Raw genomic sequence first — 16,589 nt, 5'->3', positions numbered from 1 at the left:
GGTGTTATATAATTTCTCACATTAAATGACTTACTCATAGGCCAGAAATGGCTTTCACAACCAGTATACATTCATTTCATGCCTCACTGGCTAATCCCGAAAACACGATGTATAGTATCAGCTAAATAAAATGTTTGTCCACTCAGGTCCCTCTAACACGTCTGGACCTCTGGGTATGTTTATGACAGTTAATCAGTCTAATTAAAGTACAAATGTAGTGCAGGAGTGTAAGACATGTTAATCTCTAATTTTTGGAATGAATGTAAATACTTGACAGTGTTCTAAGGAGATAAGAGCATTCCATGCAACGTGTACAAATGTGTATGAAGCAGTAGGAAGTGTGAGTTAATTAACTGTGGTTACAAGATAAGAGGTGATTTCAAAATTGATTCTTACATGGCATAAATTTTTACACAATCGCCAGCTTGCAGCCAAATGTTGTTTCGTATTATTTCAGCATACCTGCAAAACTAACAGTTAAACAGCCCACTCTGACTTTTATGGTTTATATAGTTAAATGGCAAATTATCCTAGTCTCTCCTATAAATAAAAAATCTAGAACATAATTAACATGAAACATAATTCAAAATCAGTTACAGCTATTTGCCATTCATGAAAACATGAGTATATGCACAAAGAAAGACATGACTACACTAATTTATACATGTTTATGTTTTGCATAGATTAATACACTCAGTTATAATTTGATATATGGAACTGGCACACTGAACTGGGCCTCATTTCCAGGTCTGATGTGCAACAGGAGATGAAACGTGCAATAGGAAGTGAAACAGCACTGAAAGATAACACGAATGTGTACATAAAAGTGTGTACAATAAACACTTATTACTAGGAATGAGTTTAAAAGAACACTAAATATGAATTAGGCACATCTTTAAGTCCATGGGATATACTATCACAAGCTTAAAATAAGCAAAAAAATATTGACAACATCAGGAAAAAACAGACGTGGAAAATAAAAATGTGGCTGCAGTACTTAAATACAAACTTTAGCTGCAAATGTTTTAATATTTGAATTGCAACCATAAGTATAGTAAGAAATACTAAGAAATAAACCAATGAGATAAAAATGTATATGTTCCAAAGTGCAAAATGGTGGATTTAAGAAACAATGAAATTTGCTGTAAATGTATTATTGCAGGTATAACTAGTGTCAGCAACCAATGGAAGAGAATATGTAATATGAGAAAATTGCAGAATTATGAAGACAAGAAGGTTTAAAAATGACAGGGAGAAAAATCTGTATTAGGTCAAGAAAGAAGAGTAGTGGGAAAATATGATAAACATTATCATTGTTAAATGAAATAAACCATGCCAAGGGAAATGATTATTAGGGGAAGAGCCCTATGAAATGAATTTGACAGAATGAAAACATGATGTCAGCATGGTAAATGTAAACTGTATGATAGATATCACTACTGAGAAATAAAGAAAGAAAGAAAGAAAGAAAGAAAGAAAGAAAGAAAGAAAGAAAGAAAGATGACTAATATTTTGTTACATTTCTTGAGAGATAGTGCACAAATGCCAAAGGTCAGATGTAAGTTTTAGGCCAAGGTGCTGCAAACATAGTGTTATCTAAACTACATATCTGTGTTTTGGGATTTTATGCTGTGAAATATCTGTATAAATCCCTTAATATGTGATATTCTACAATTTAAGCAGAGTCTCCAAGTAACAGCAGCTGAAATAAATTGATTTGATCCTGGTGGGCTTTTATTAAAATTCTGTGTCGCAACATATCTTCTTGAGCTCTAAGAGCATGTGGCAGTTGAAGGAAACATTCTCATTCTGAGGGCACAAAATATTTTTTCAGAGATTCATTGACTCTGAATAAAGACCTGCAGAAATTTACCTCTTTTTTAACCAGTTTACAAAATAAGATTTTTTTTCTTTAGAAGAGTCAGGGGTGAATGGCCAGCCTCACTCAGTGTAGACTTAAAGGCCAAATTACATTACTGTAACAATTTCATAATCCTTTGGAATAATATCAGTTACAATTGCTAAAATGTAATACATAAGTGAAGCCTAGCAGTGACTCCTAGATATCGCAGCCATGTCTGATCAGTAATAAAAAACGATACCAGAAAAGCTCTCTGGATTTAGCTAAAATAAAAATGTAAAATTGCTAAAATGTAATACATAAGTGAAGCCTAACAGTGACTCCTAGATATCGCAGCCATGTCTGATCAGTAATCAAAAACGATACCAGAAAAGCTCTCTGGATTTAGCTAAAATAAAAATGTCATTTCAGGAAACACTGCCCTCACATATTCAGACTAAATGAATGTCATAAATGATCACATCTTTAATATTTCCACTTCTTGATGTGAATAACTACTCCCTTTCAGAGTTAAAGCAGCAATCAGCCCGACAGTGACACTTGTCTTTATAGGATGGCCTGACAAAATCCCATTGCACTTTGTATTCCTTCATAACAAATTCTTAAAGCCCAATGCTCTTTTCATCATTGGTCACTTATCTGTTTGTGTCAAATTTATACTTTGTGTAGGGAAAGCAGCAATCATCCTACCCATGCCAAAAGTAATAACAGCAAAATGTGCTGATGATTATCAATCCACATCACATTTACTCCATTTTTCAGAAACTTTGGAAACAGTAAAACACCAAGAGCATTAATAATTTATCAATAAACATGGAATTCTTCCTTATATCTCCAGTGATTGCACAACAGCTACACAAAGTAATCTCGGAACAGACAATAGGGGTGTACAGTCTGATTCTGACAAGGATCTTCTAACTATCACTGTAGTCAGACATTTAACTCATTTAGTCACATTCGTCTTATTAACAAGCTCCAAAATTCTGAATTTTATCTAGTAATCTTGCACTGACTGGTTCTCTGTTTACCTACAAATTACAACCAAAGATGCTGTAGTCAGCAATACACTATCCATCCATGCAAACCACATAAATGTTATCCCTCAAAACTCTTTTGTTTTTATAAGCAACTTGGATATGAAAATCCTATGCATGCATGTTATAGCTATTTTAGAAAATGAAGAACAAGCTTCACAACCTTGAATAAACTGTTAAAGATTTTCCTCAAAGCTTTAATTAACAGTGAATTTATTAAATATTTATACTATAAGCATATATGTTAATTAATCGAAGACTCACGAATACCCCTGAGTTATAAAAATCCAACATCTTTTAAAGAGCACTTGTCGTCCACCAGTGGTTAGTTATATAGAAATTCATAAGCCAAACTACTGTTTTCATTCCTTTTATGCTTCAGTACACTACCTTTTTCATTATATGCTGGTGACACTTTTTCTCAGAATTATTATCAGTGCTGTGGAGCAACCTTTCATTTTCCCTCTGTAGTGTATGTAAACAAAGCCTCTTATCACCTGCAAGAGCATATCTTTATATGTAGGCAAACCAAATGCTGAAAAAAATCTTATTCATTTTTTGTTTCAAACTAGCCTACAGCTAAAACTATAAGCTGGACTGTAAAAACTGGTTTCAAGGTAGACTTAGTCTTCTCTAGAAAACTGTACTGTTATATCACATATCTGTCACCTGCCTTAGGTTACTATTATCTGCAAGATGCCATAATTGTTAACTGAAGCACACAACACATTGCAATCAACAGTAAATTCTTTAAATGTTAATTATGCTTTGTATGCCATATGCTGAAAAAGTTACTCTGACCAATCCAAAAACCCAGTAACTAAACAAACAACTAAACAACCAGATAAATAAATATGGTATCCATGAGCTAACCTCTTCCAAAATGTATATATTTAACATAAATTGTATTGATTCTGTACATGATTAATACACACGTTTCAGTAGGTAAGGTGAACACTGACTAGTTAATAATCCAATAATTGTTTAGCAGAGCAAAAATATCAAGGTGCTTACAGTGTTGGGATTGAATAGCATTTGCTTTAACTAGTCTGAGACAGATGTTATGATACTGCAAATCTGATTATGACTTCTTTATCCTAGCAGATCACATTAGGAAAAAAAACATCATGTGTGGTAACAGGACTTAGTTGGTGAGGAATACATTTTAAAAGACAAGATTAATAGAGTTGTTGAGTCATATATGGCTTAATTACTAATTACTTGTTGTTGATAGGTGGATTAGGAGATTGATTCATTGCTGTTCTGTACAGTTTGGGCAACTCTTGGCAACATGGTTCTGTGGGCATTGTGCAATGGGAGACATGCTGTTGTGAACTTTATTATTTTTTTATCTTGTAACTCAGAAATGTAGCTTGTTTTTTGTGAAAAGCATTATTTTACTAATGTACTGCTTACTCACTGGGTGCTCATCATTATCTTGTTTAAATCTTGATTTCAGTAAAATAATTGGGATCTAACCACTTAGATTTGTTTAATCTTGAACTTGAACTTGCCTTCCCAGGAAGGAGCCAACGTTCCATTGATCTTGATAGAATGAGATGCATCCAAAGCTGAAAAAAGGAGATTTGATGAAAATATGAAAATGTAGATGGTTGTTTGGCTTAAGTGGATGTGGAGGTAGTTAATACTGACCAAAATGGAATGGAAAGTTAGTCTGTAGTTTGTGAATTTGGGAGTACAGGTATAAATAGATATATGTGCAATGTCAGAATTTATGTTGTGGTACTTCAATATGCATTTATTGTTTTAGTAGACTGGATATCTATTCATTTATTTTTAATATAAAACTGTTATGACACTGTATTATTATTTCAGTCAATCTTAAAGAGTGTAGTTATGATACTTACCCTTACCAAATCATGTAAAATTTGAAATTAAAAACACCAAATTTTCATTTACACCTGCTTTGCATTAATATAAGTGAGACTTATGTATTAGCTGTCTTTTATTAAAACATGCAACATGATTAGTGCTAGAGCAAAAATAATAGAAACTTCTTCATAACAGCAATATAATGCTGCAATGTGATATCTTAGTTTCCTCTTTGGCCATGAAATATGGCAGATCAGGTCTATGGAAAACAGTCATCTTTGGAAAGTTGGAGATGAAGGAGTGGATCCAGGAGCACATCATGGTCAGGTGTCAGGAGAGCAGATACAGAGATTAAAAAAATGAAGCACACAACATTGGTTTACTGCAGGGTGTTGTGCCCACTTTGCCTCAGCCAGCATGGATTCATTCAAGTATTTTGCAGAAAGTGAAAAAAAACATTTTATGGAGTCACCTTATTGGATAGCAGACATCTATCATGCAAAAAGCATTAACATGTATCATTTTGGTTGAATCTTCTGGAATTTTCATGGCGGCATTCTTCTGATCACTTTTAATGTTGTGCTTACTTGAGGATTCATAGCATATAGCCTAGACTGGTATGTATTCCTATACAGTATACATTCAGGAAGGAGATGAGGGATTGCTAAAGATTCATACTCTAACCGTACTTTCCATAATGCTAAATAGGCAGCATGAGCTCCAGATTTACTTAGTTCATTTTACTTCCTAAATACACAAAGAAGAACCTAGCAGATATGAAAATGTTTACCAGTTCTAGTGAACTGTTAATCATTGATCAAATACCGGTTTCTTCAGCATACCAGGTCAGCCTTACTCTGTATGTTTAACATCCAGGGAAAATATGTGTGGACTATGTTCATGAAAAGCAGATAAAGTGACTAAGACATAGTAAATGATGATTACAGTGCATCCCTGATTATGGGTCAGAGTCATCTCCTATTCTATCACCAAAATAAAGTTGAATAACCCTTACTAATTCTGAGTAGTCACATATCGATGGTTAAGGAGGGGACTGTAGTTACATTTTCTAACTAACAAACACTCCAGTGGAAGAACCATGGGAGCTTTATGCCAGCAGTCCTGCAATTTAAGAATTTCCTGAACCAGATGGGCTGGAGATATGACACACAATATATTAAATCCATTGCTCAGTAGTATAAGAATTCTTACCTCACTCTAAGTTAATTTCAGAGGAAGCAATTATACCAAAATCTTTTGGTCTCACTTAGATTAAATCACATGATTAATTAAAATTTTAATAGGCATTTCAGTTACTATAAAAATAATTACAATATCCATAACATTTATTGTTTCATTTTAATTTTAATGCTGGATTAAAATTAAAAATTCCATTCAACCCTGAAACACGACACTAGTATTTAATTTGCCACTGTAATGATGAAAACTCTAACTTATCCTTCTTCCACCACCCATCAAATATTCAGCAACTCTATCTACAATACTAAAAAGAAACTTTTTAAAATTAGAACAATCTTGTTAAAGTTTATAAAGTGTGTTAACACAATTTCTGTGTTTAATAGAATAATAATGTGCACACATTCTTCCCTTTAGATTTCTTTTAGTTTTGCCTGTGTAAATACTCTCATATGCTGTACATTGCAGCATAAACTAGAAAATTTGAATTGCATGTAAAATATCCACTTGCCTTGTAAGTAGTTTCAGAGGATGCACAATAGAAATTATCTCCTTCAGAGATTTGCATACAACAGCTGCCAGCTAAACATTTATATGTCCCTACCTTCCGCACCCTTTTAATATTAGTATCCAAGTCTTTATTAAAATACATGTTTAGTTTGTACTTTTTTATTTATAAAGGTCTGTCCCCTAAAATCTGTTTAGCCTCTGAATGAGAAGTAAGAATACACCGATTATTATTCAAGATTTACTTTATCCTTTGACTATCTACAAAATGTGTAATCTGCATAGCTGCAGTTCATTCTTTATTTGAATTATTAACTATTTTTTTCTATGTAGAAAATTCTTAATTATTTCCTTTTGATCACCCATTAACTTTTAAAATAACCTTTTTAATCGCTTTAGGGGTTACCCTTCGCTATAAATCTGTTATGTGGAGAATGAATTAACTATTGTCCTCTTCATCTTCTGAAATTAATTGTATCATCTTAACTTCCTGAATTTTCACTACATTCTTTTTTAACATAGGCAGGGTACATGCTGTTATAGTGTAACATGAAATTACTTGCTTAGATTTTATAACTTATTCTGGACACTAACATCTTTTATTTTCCTTTTTAAATAATGCCATACATTTTTTCTTCAAAACTAATGTTACCACATAAATAACAGTGCAGGTTATTATGTGATATTTGTATGTATGAAACAAAATTATACATTAATCCATAATATTTTGGTGTATTTTTAATGTGCTAATGTTCACATTCTAGACCATAATCACTCTACTTTTACTCATTTGAGTCCATATTCCTTAAGTCAGACTCCTTCAGTGGATGGTTCTCTGAATCCATAATACATTAAGGGAGGTTGTGAGACATCTGTTATGATACTTCAATGTGTAAATTTTTACTGTTAAATTATGCTAAGTTCTGCAGAAAATTTGCATTTGTTCATTTGTGTATAGATTACTTAATTTACCACCATGTCGGAAAGATCTGCACATCTGTGAAATGGAAATGATAGTGTCAAGGACTACACTAATTTCAGGACAAACAGTAGACAGTATTTTGACAGTGGGTTACCAGTGGAAATACAGATATAATGTTTTATTGTAATTTCGGATATCAGGCCTGGGAGAGAGTTTTTCATGGATGACAGTGAGAAGAGTGAAAGTTAAACTTTTTTTTTGTCAGAGTAGGTAGTCAAAACTTTGAATTCTTTCAACACCTGTCCTTTCCAGAATGGCTTAATTGAAAGGATTTTTTTAATGGGTATTTTTTTTAAACGCCGCGGTGGTATGGCGGTAGCGTTGTTACCTCACAGCAAGACGTTCTCCCGTTTGATTCTCGGCTTGGATTGGGAGTGTCTTCTGTGTGGAGTCTGCATGTCCTCCCCACGGTTGGGTAGCGTTCGAAAGACATGCATGCATAAATGGGCATGCCTTTGTTGAAGGTTGGGCGTCGAGCTGGCACCTCGGCGTTTCGTAAAAATCTACTGCCAATCATTAGCGGACCGGAGTTCCGCTGCGGCGACCCCTTACCGGGAAAAAGCCGAAAGACAAATAACAACAACATTAAATTATCACTTGTGACATAGGCAAATTTACATTTATAACCACAAAAAGACGTGAAACCAAAAACTATCCAAATACAAAGTAGTCCAACACCAGCAGCTGAGGTCGATTCAAGTTTTAATAAAACAAATACAAAATATAAGTGCTTTCGTCTCTTCCAAGAGACTTCATCAGATAACCATATTACACAAATACTTGGGTTTAAACAGACTTCCTACTGCTTTAGTCAGCATAATTAGCCCCACAAACCACAATTAGCCCTTAAATGACTTAAAACATCAAATCCATTTGTAACACACTACAATACATTTTGAACATTTAAAACGTTCTGTTTAAAATTTAAATCATCACAAAACATATAAAATATATGAGATACACAGTAAACTTAAAAAACTTCATAAATTACTACACCAAGGCAGCTCTTTCCTTTAATACAGGCTTGAGAGAAGCATAATCATTAAGTCCAGGAGGAAAGGTGGCTTTTAGTCTCAACTGCCATTTCAATTCCTTTTTTAGTAAAGTAAGTTTCCAATCCCCACATTAATGTTAGGTGTCAAGATATCAATAATACCAAACCTAAATCTGTTAAAATTTGCACATATCTTAGAATGCTTATAAAGAGCGTTAGTCTCCTTGTTTACACTTAAAACTGCAGTGGTGGTAGCGTTGTTGCCTCACAGTAAGATGTTGTCCTGTTCGATTCTCAGGTAGAGGGTCTTCTGTGCGGAGACATGCGTGAATGGGCGTACCTTCATTGAAGGTTGTGCATCAGGGCTGGCAACTCGGCACATAAAAATCTACTGCCAATCATTAGCGGACCGGAGTTCCGCTGTGGCAACCCCTAACAGGGAAAAGCCGAAAGACACAACAACAACAAGTCTCCTTGCTTACACTTATTTCATAAAGGTGCGTGTATATCCTTGTTTTAAAAGATCTCTCTATTTGCCAATGTAAAAGGCAGGAAACCCTTTACTTTTAGAACAACAGTTTCCCCTTTTAAATTCCACCCTACTACCTAAATTGTTCTCTAAAACTATGCAGTCACCCTTTACAATAAAAGGGCATTGTTTACATCTATCACAAGCTAATGTACCACTTTTCTGACCATTAACAGATGAACCTATTGTTTCAAAAATCTGTTTGAAATTCTTTTCTGTTTTTAAAGGAAAAAAGTGGTGCTTGACCAACTACTTCTTGAGCATCATTGTTCACTCTGAAGATACACCAATTTTTCTTAATAATATCTTGGGCACTTCAAGTGTGTTTGTTAAATTCAAGTACTAAAGCACTTTCATATCTGGCTTTGGGCTGGGGCTTATTGATCTTATTAAGTCCTGTCCCTAAAAGTGATTTAAAATTGGTACCCCAACCTTCTTGAACTTCATTAATGATGTCAGTCACTAGTTTGTTGGAGTAACCTCTATCTAAAAACATCTCTTGGACCTTAGCCAATTCTGTCCCTACATCAGTTTGTTCAGATGTCATCCTGGCTACTTGAATAGCCTGCCCTCTAACTAAATTTCTCTTTTGTACAAATGGGTGGTTACTTGTAATATGCAAGTAACTACTGTAGAATCTTTCCTTCCTAAAAACTTTAGATTTGAAATCACTGTTAGTGTGGGAGATAGTGGTGTTGAGATAGTTGATAGTGTTGGGGTTCCAGCCAGAGGTAAATTTAAAATAGTTGGAACATCCATTCAAGCACACCATGAATTCCTCAATTCTGTCTACTTCACCATCCCACAAAATAAAGATGTCCAAAAACCTGCTGTACAAATGTAGTTACTTGGCAAATGGACTCTTAAAAACATGTTCCTCTTCCCAGCCTAACATTACCAAGTTGGCATATGCTGGGGCACAAGGTGCACCCATTGCAAGCCTGGTAACTTGCTGGTAATACTCGCCTTGAAAGTGAATAAAGTTGTTGTCAAGAACCAACTCCGTAAGTTCACAGAAAAGAAGTAGTGTGCTACTAGTGAGGGAAGAATGATGATATAGGGTGTCATGAAAATGTTTTAAACCCTCGTTTTATTACTGAAAATAAATCTTTAACATCTATAGTGACAAAAATTAATTGTCATTTCCATAAAGCTTGTTTTAATTTTCCAAGGAAGTCCTAAGAATCATTGACCAGATGTTTAGTTTTAGAAACAACTTCTTTTGTGTAATGATCTATTCATACTGCCAACGGGTGAGTTTTGGAACCTTTGGCAGAAACTATAGGGCGGAAAGGGGGGTTCTCAATGCACTTATAAATTTTCGGAATGCCGAAAATGTTTGAAATAAAGGGGTGTAGTTGTTTCAAAAAATCATAAATCACTGGATCAATCCTGACCTCTACTAAATATTCCTCTAAATAAGAGTCAGTCCTATAAGCTATTCCAATTTCACTTTTAGATACTGGTGAGTAGGTCTCACAGTCAAGTAACATATTTGTCATTGTGTTGTAATCCTCTGCATCAAATAACACCACACCACCCCCCCCCCCTTATCAGGTTTCATCACCCTAATACCACAATCACTTCTTAGCTGCCTTAAGATGTCTATTTCCCCTGCATTAAGATTAGAAAAACATTTTTTTATGTTGAGCAAATACTTTATAAATGTCTTCTCTGACACAATTCTCAAAAACTTGAATAGTCAGATTTAAAAGTGGATTGAATGTACTGTGTCATCTTAATCCCACAGGGTTGTTGATATTTCTTTGCTCCTTAAAAATAAACTTAAATTCACAAATTTACATTTATACAAAACTAATCAAACTATACTGAATTAACATTAACAAAAATTATACTTTACATATATTGCTATATATCATATAACCTAAGCAACATTACATAAATTATTCAATTCCTGCACCTTTTCTTAAACAAGAAACATCTTTATTAAACCATCACTTATTACATAAGCAATCATGCATTTATATAAATGAAAATGAACCACACCGATACAATCCTAGTTGCAAGCATTTTCCATCATGAACCATACTGACACACTCCCAGTTGCAAACATTATACATCACTTATAATCTACCCAATTATTTTCAGTCAAACATTACATAACTTATTTAAGTCCTGCCTTCTTTTAAACCTCATTCCTCCCCTGTATGTATTGTTCCCAAAATTCCCAATTTTCCTATGTAGTTTGCTCCTACCTTTTTCTAAAGATCTCAATTTAAGTTGTTTTATCTCTATTACTATATTCATTACTTCTAATATAGTTGGTTTAGATTCTGATTTCAATTTTCTAGTAATTGCTTTCTGGCAGCCACCATAATAAGACATAACAAGGCCTTACCATGTCTAGGCAATTCGGATTCTGTATTATAGCTCAGAAAAATCATGAGATTCACAGTTTCCAACTGACAGTAAGGTAGAATTAACCATTTTGTTTACCATAGACTGCAAGTGAAGATTTTAACCATTGCAGATAACTGCTGTGATCACTGTGGAGAATTACATTGTTCCAGAGGAAGAGTAGACTTAAATTTGAGTTATTAGTAGGCATTTATTTTGTTAGTAGAGGCAGAAATGACAGTCACTGTGCTCATGATCATTGGATCCACCCATATGACCTTATGTAAGGTCAAGAACCCACATAGGCCTCAGTGACACCACATCCCAAGTTATCAACTTCTTGAATCAACCAGGGCACATTATGTCTTTCTAACCATAATCTGTATTTTTGTAAATGTTATAATGATGGCTCCCCTCTCTATTCATAGCAATGGCAAGAATAGAAAAAAGTATAGGCTTATAAATATCCTTTTTGATACCTGTAGAAATGTATCATGTACGTTTTTTTCTTTCTTGAATGGGTTACATCATCACATACATTCATATAGTTCTCCGATTCATTTTTTTCACAAAATTTCTTCTAAGCCTTGTTTGCTTTCTATTATTAGAATTCTACTTTTACTAGCCATATTTAAAACAACTGCAAGTGAAACTCAAATAAAGACTATAGCAAAGTTCATCTATGTATTTTATTATTCTTCATAATGTGACAGCACTTGTGAGAGGTAACATAGTTTTGACACTCAGGGGCAGAAGCAGTTTGCATACTATAACAATGTTTTATCCCTTTTTTAATTTCTCCAAGTCTTTTGGATTTCTAATACTATAATGGGAATGGACCCCATTCCTTAGTCAAAGTACGAATGAAGTTCATGAAATTAGTATTGTTTCAATCTTTGATGTCAGCCAGAAGGGTTCTTCACAGCACCCGCAATGTGTCCAGTAATGACTCCTGCAATCTGTATGGGGTTACATGTATTGGTAACATACCTAAATATGAGTGTAGATTCTTTTTTTATAAGATCCATTGCACCTACTACTATTGGAACTGTCTGGGTATTTTTCTTCCACATTGCTCTTGTTTCTGCCTGCAAACACTGATATCATCTCTGTACGCAAGACACTGTAGTCACTGGGTGTGGCGATTTCAATGCTCTATGCTACTTTTGTCTTCTTTTCATGGACCACTATATCTGGTTTTCTAGCATCTGTCTTTTGAACTGTTGGTAATGGGTGATCCCATGTGATGTAGACCATCATTTTCTGTGATGCTTTGTGGTTTATGTTTCCAGTGTTTCTCAGTCACTTCAATGCCATAATGTTTGCACAATCACCAGTGCAACAGTCTTGCCACATTATTATGTCTTTCAGTATACAGTCCTTCTGCCATTAGTATGTCACAACCAGCAGCAAGGTGTGCCACTGTTTCCAATTCTGTTTTACAAAACCTACATTTGTCTGTTTCTCCCACATGTTCAATGGACTTTGCAAGCCAATGTGTACGTAGCCCACTATCTTGTGCCATCAATATTAACCTTTCATCTCTTGGTTTGAATTTGCCTCTCCTTAACTATTCCTACTTTCATTCCTGATCAACATGAGGTTCTTCCAGAAGTTTTCTATACTTGCAAATATATTTATGTACTTTCCACATTTCTTGCCTTCTCATCTAGTCCTTCACCTTATATTCTTTCTTTTGTGTTTTGGCACATTCACTTGCTGCCTGATTTTTATCTGCTTCTGGTTTTATTTCCATTCCTGCTTGATGCTGATATGTTTCTGCTAGACTAAGCAGAGAAGTCATTTTAGATTTATTCCCTTCATGTTACAAAACTTTCACTACTTTTGGGTCTTATGAGATCAGCAGATATGTGTGCAGTCCCATGATTGCAGATGTATACATGTGATTAATTTCAAGGAAGCCCACCCCTCTTTTGGAATGGGGAATATATAATCTTGTATGCACTGATTTTTATAAATCATTTGGTGAGCATGAAGCATACTTCTTTTTTTCCTGTCTAATCTAGCCAACACATTTTGGGGCCAGTCAATCACTCCAAAACTGTAGGTTAGGACAGGAAGAGCAAATTGTTTTATAGCTTGAATTTTGTTCCTAGATGTTAATGCTGTTTTCAGGATTAATTTAAATCTTCTAAAGTATTCTTAAGTTTTCTTCACATTTGTTCATATTTTATTGTTCATCCTTCATTTCCCAAGTATTTATACACTCTCTTCCTCAAGTTTTTTTATATCACATTCTTGTCCCAAACTGATGTTTTTTTGTTGTTGCAGTTTTCCTGCTTTAAAGGTTGCTTTTGCACATTTATCGAGACCAAATGACATTCATATATCATCTGAAAAAGTTTTGATAACTTGCAGTTGTCCTTTTAGTTCCTCATCTGATGAGCTATACAATTTTAAATCATCGATAAAAAAATGAAGATGAGAAGTTTTCATACTGTTGTTTTCTACAAGACAAATTATAGCCATGGCTTTAAAATTACTATTGTTTTGGCAGCACAAGTTTTTACTCTCAAACACTTAGCAGCACATACTGACTGACTTTAAAATAATACAGTCAATATAAAATTAAATATAAAAACAAATTAATTAACAGAATAAACAAAACTGTAAATATTAGGTATGTACTGTATCTTACCAATTTATTGACTAAAAGTAAGATTCAGTACATACCTAATATTTACCAGAACAATAGCAATTTTAAAGTTTTTTATGATTTTACTTTTTTTCACAAAAGGGTTTAAGTATAGTAATTATTTGGAGCACATGACCTTGTTGTAGTGTAATGATCAAAGTTTTTTTATCTGAAGAAGTTTGAGTTACTATACCAAATGAAAAGAGCTTCATGTTCATTGTTTTTTAACAAATAAATCTGTGGACTGAGAACCGAGGACTGTTTCTTCAGTTGCTATTGTTATTCTTTGTATTTTAGTCCTAATTACTACATGTTCATTTGTTTTATCAAATGTCTGACCTTTTGGGTTTTATTGACCTTCTGCAGTCTATTTCTTTAATTGATCTTAATATATCTATCTATCTCTATTAAATCAAGCAAATCTTCTCTTCGCTCATTTTTTCTAAACTGAGGGCACATTTTGTATTTTCCTTTTCTTGCCGGCATTCTATAGAAAGTTCTATAGCATCTTCCTGTCCTGTGGCACATTCTCTTCAGTTTCATCCTGTGCCATCCATTGCTCTGTCATATGGGAACTCACTGGCCTATCACTCCTCAACACTGAAAGTGTCAGAGTTTCCACATTTTCCTGTTCCTTCCCTTGCTGTCAAGCTTCGAGTGAATGTTTATACTTGTTTCTTGTTCAAGGCTCCAAAATAACTTCATATGGCACCTAACCAATTTCTTCCTGTTCCACTGGTTTCCCTTAATTTGGATATCTGTTGCTCTATCCTGTTGTGGTGCTTTATGAATTAGATTTTCTACACTGAATCCTTCACTTTGCAGGTATTCCATAACCTCAGTTTCTATTTCTTTAACTTCTCCATTACTAATCTCCTTTTCTACGTTTCCTTTTTGTCTTCTTATTTTTTGTGTTGTAAAGTTTTCCATATCCAGATTCCTTTGTCTGTATTTCTCTTCAAATATATTTGGTGCTGTTCTTTTTGTAGTGGTTAGTTTTGCTTTCTCATTTGTATAAGTATTTCACCATATTAAATCTCTTTTTTCTTTATCATGTCCATATTTCTTCTTCAGATGTCTCCTGATCTTCCTGCTTCTCCTTGCTTTGTGGACTCGCTCCATCTTGCTGTGATGTAATCTATGTTAGACCTTTTACACCAAATCCTTCACTTTGCATACTCCATAACTTCAACTTCTATTTTTTTACTTCTACTTTACTAATCTTCTTTTTCACATTTCCTCTTTGTGATATTATTTTCTTTATTGTGAAATGTTCCATATCTGGATGTCTTTGCCTCTATTTCTCTTTGAATATCTTTGAGGCTGTCTTTGTTATACTGATTAATTTGGCTTTCTCCTTTGCATAAATATTGCACCATATCAAATATGTCTTTCTTTCCCATGCCCATATTTCTTTTTTATACTTTTCAAATATCTCTAGGATTTTGTTAATTAGATTTTCGCACTTCCTCAGATGCTTCTTTTTCCAAACAGGTCAATGTTTCTTGATCTACATACTGTTTTTCACAAAGCTGTTGTATTAATGAATACAAATTTTTATTTGAAGCTTCTGACAGTTTTTTTTTGTAGAAGTATTTTTTCTTTCCTCTAATTCTCTCTTTTTGTATATCTTGTGTCTGGAAATTCTGGGCTTTTTGCATAATAGTAACAATACATAATTTCTTTCTTATCCTGAATAGTCCACTTTATCACCTTTATGGCTCTTCTTTGGCCTATCAGTTTTTGTGATTTTTGTGGACTACTAGTTTCTATATGTATTTTAAGAAGAGGGAGGAGCATAGGGTGATGTACAAGAGTGGAGGAAGATGCACACAGTTGGATTATATCCTATGCAGGAGGGCCAATTTGAAGGAGATTGGAGGGCCAATCTGAAGGAGATTGGAGACTGTAAAGTGGTGACAGGGGAAAGTGTAGTTAGTCAGCATAGAATGGTGGTCTGTAGGATGACAATGGTGATCAACAAAAGGAGGAGGAGTGTGAGAGCAGTGCCAAGAATCAAATGGTGGAAGTTAGAAAAGGGTGATTGTGAGGTGGAGTTCAGGGAAGAGTTAAGACAGGCACTGGGGGGTCTATATTACATGATCGAATGATTAGGTGATCGAACACCTAAACATTGACCATGTAATATCGAACTTCAAAATAGAGAATGCTGCCAGGAAACGTTAACATTGGCAACAAAAAAAGTTAACTTTACAGCCAAACTAAGTGGGGGGGCTTTTCCCCCTACACCCCCTGGCATGGGGGGTTGTGCCCCCCATCCCCTTAACTAAATATACCAACTCCGTGATTGCTCCACAGTGGAGAAAATGGCAAAATCCAGTGAACTGCCAAGGGACATCTTTCCCTGCATTAAATTGACCATCCACTGTTTTTTGCTTTTGACATTATGTGGTCAATGTTTAGGTGTTTGATCGCCTAATCATTTGATCACATAATATAGACCCCACTGGGGGACAGTGAAGAATTACCAAATAGCTGGATAACTACAGCAGAGCTGGTAAGGGAGACAGCTAGAAAGGTGCTTGGTGTGACATCTGGACAGAGGAAGGAGGACAAGGAGACCTGGTGGTTGAATGAGGAAGTACAGGAGACTATACAGAGGAAGAGACTGTTGAAG

Source organism: Protopterus annectens, chromosome 1.part1 (genome assembly GCF_019279795.1).
Source record: "Protopterus annectens isolate FY-2018-M chromosome 1.part1, PAN1.0, whole genome shotgun sequence".
Taxonomy (NCBI): Eukaryota; Metazoa; Chordata; order Ceratodontiformes; family Protopteridae; genus Protopterus; species Protopterus annectens.
Note: the sequence above shows the minus strand (reverse complement) of the source record.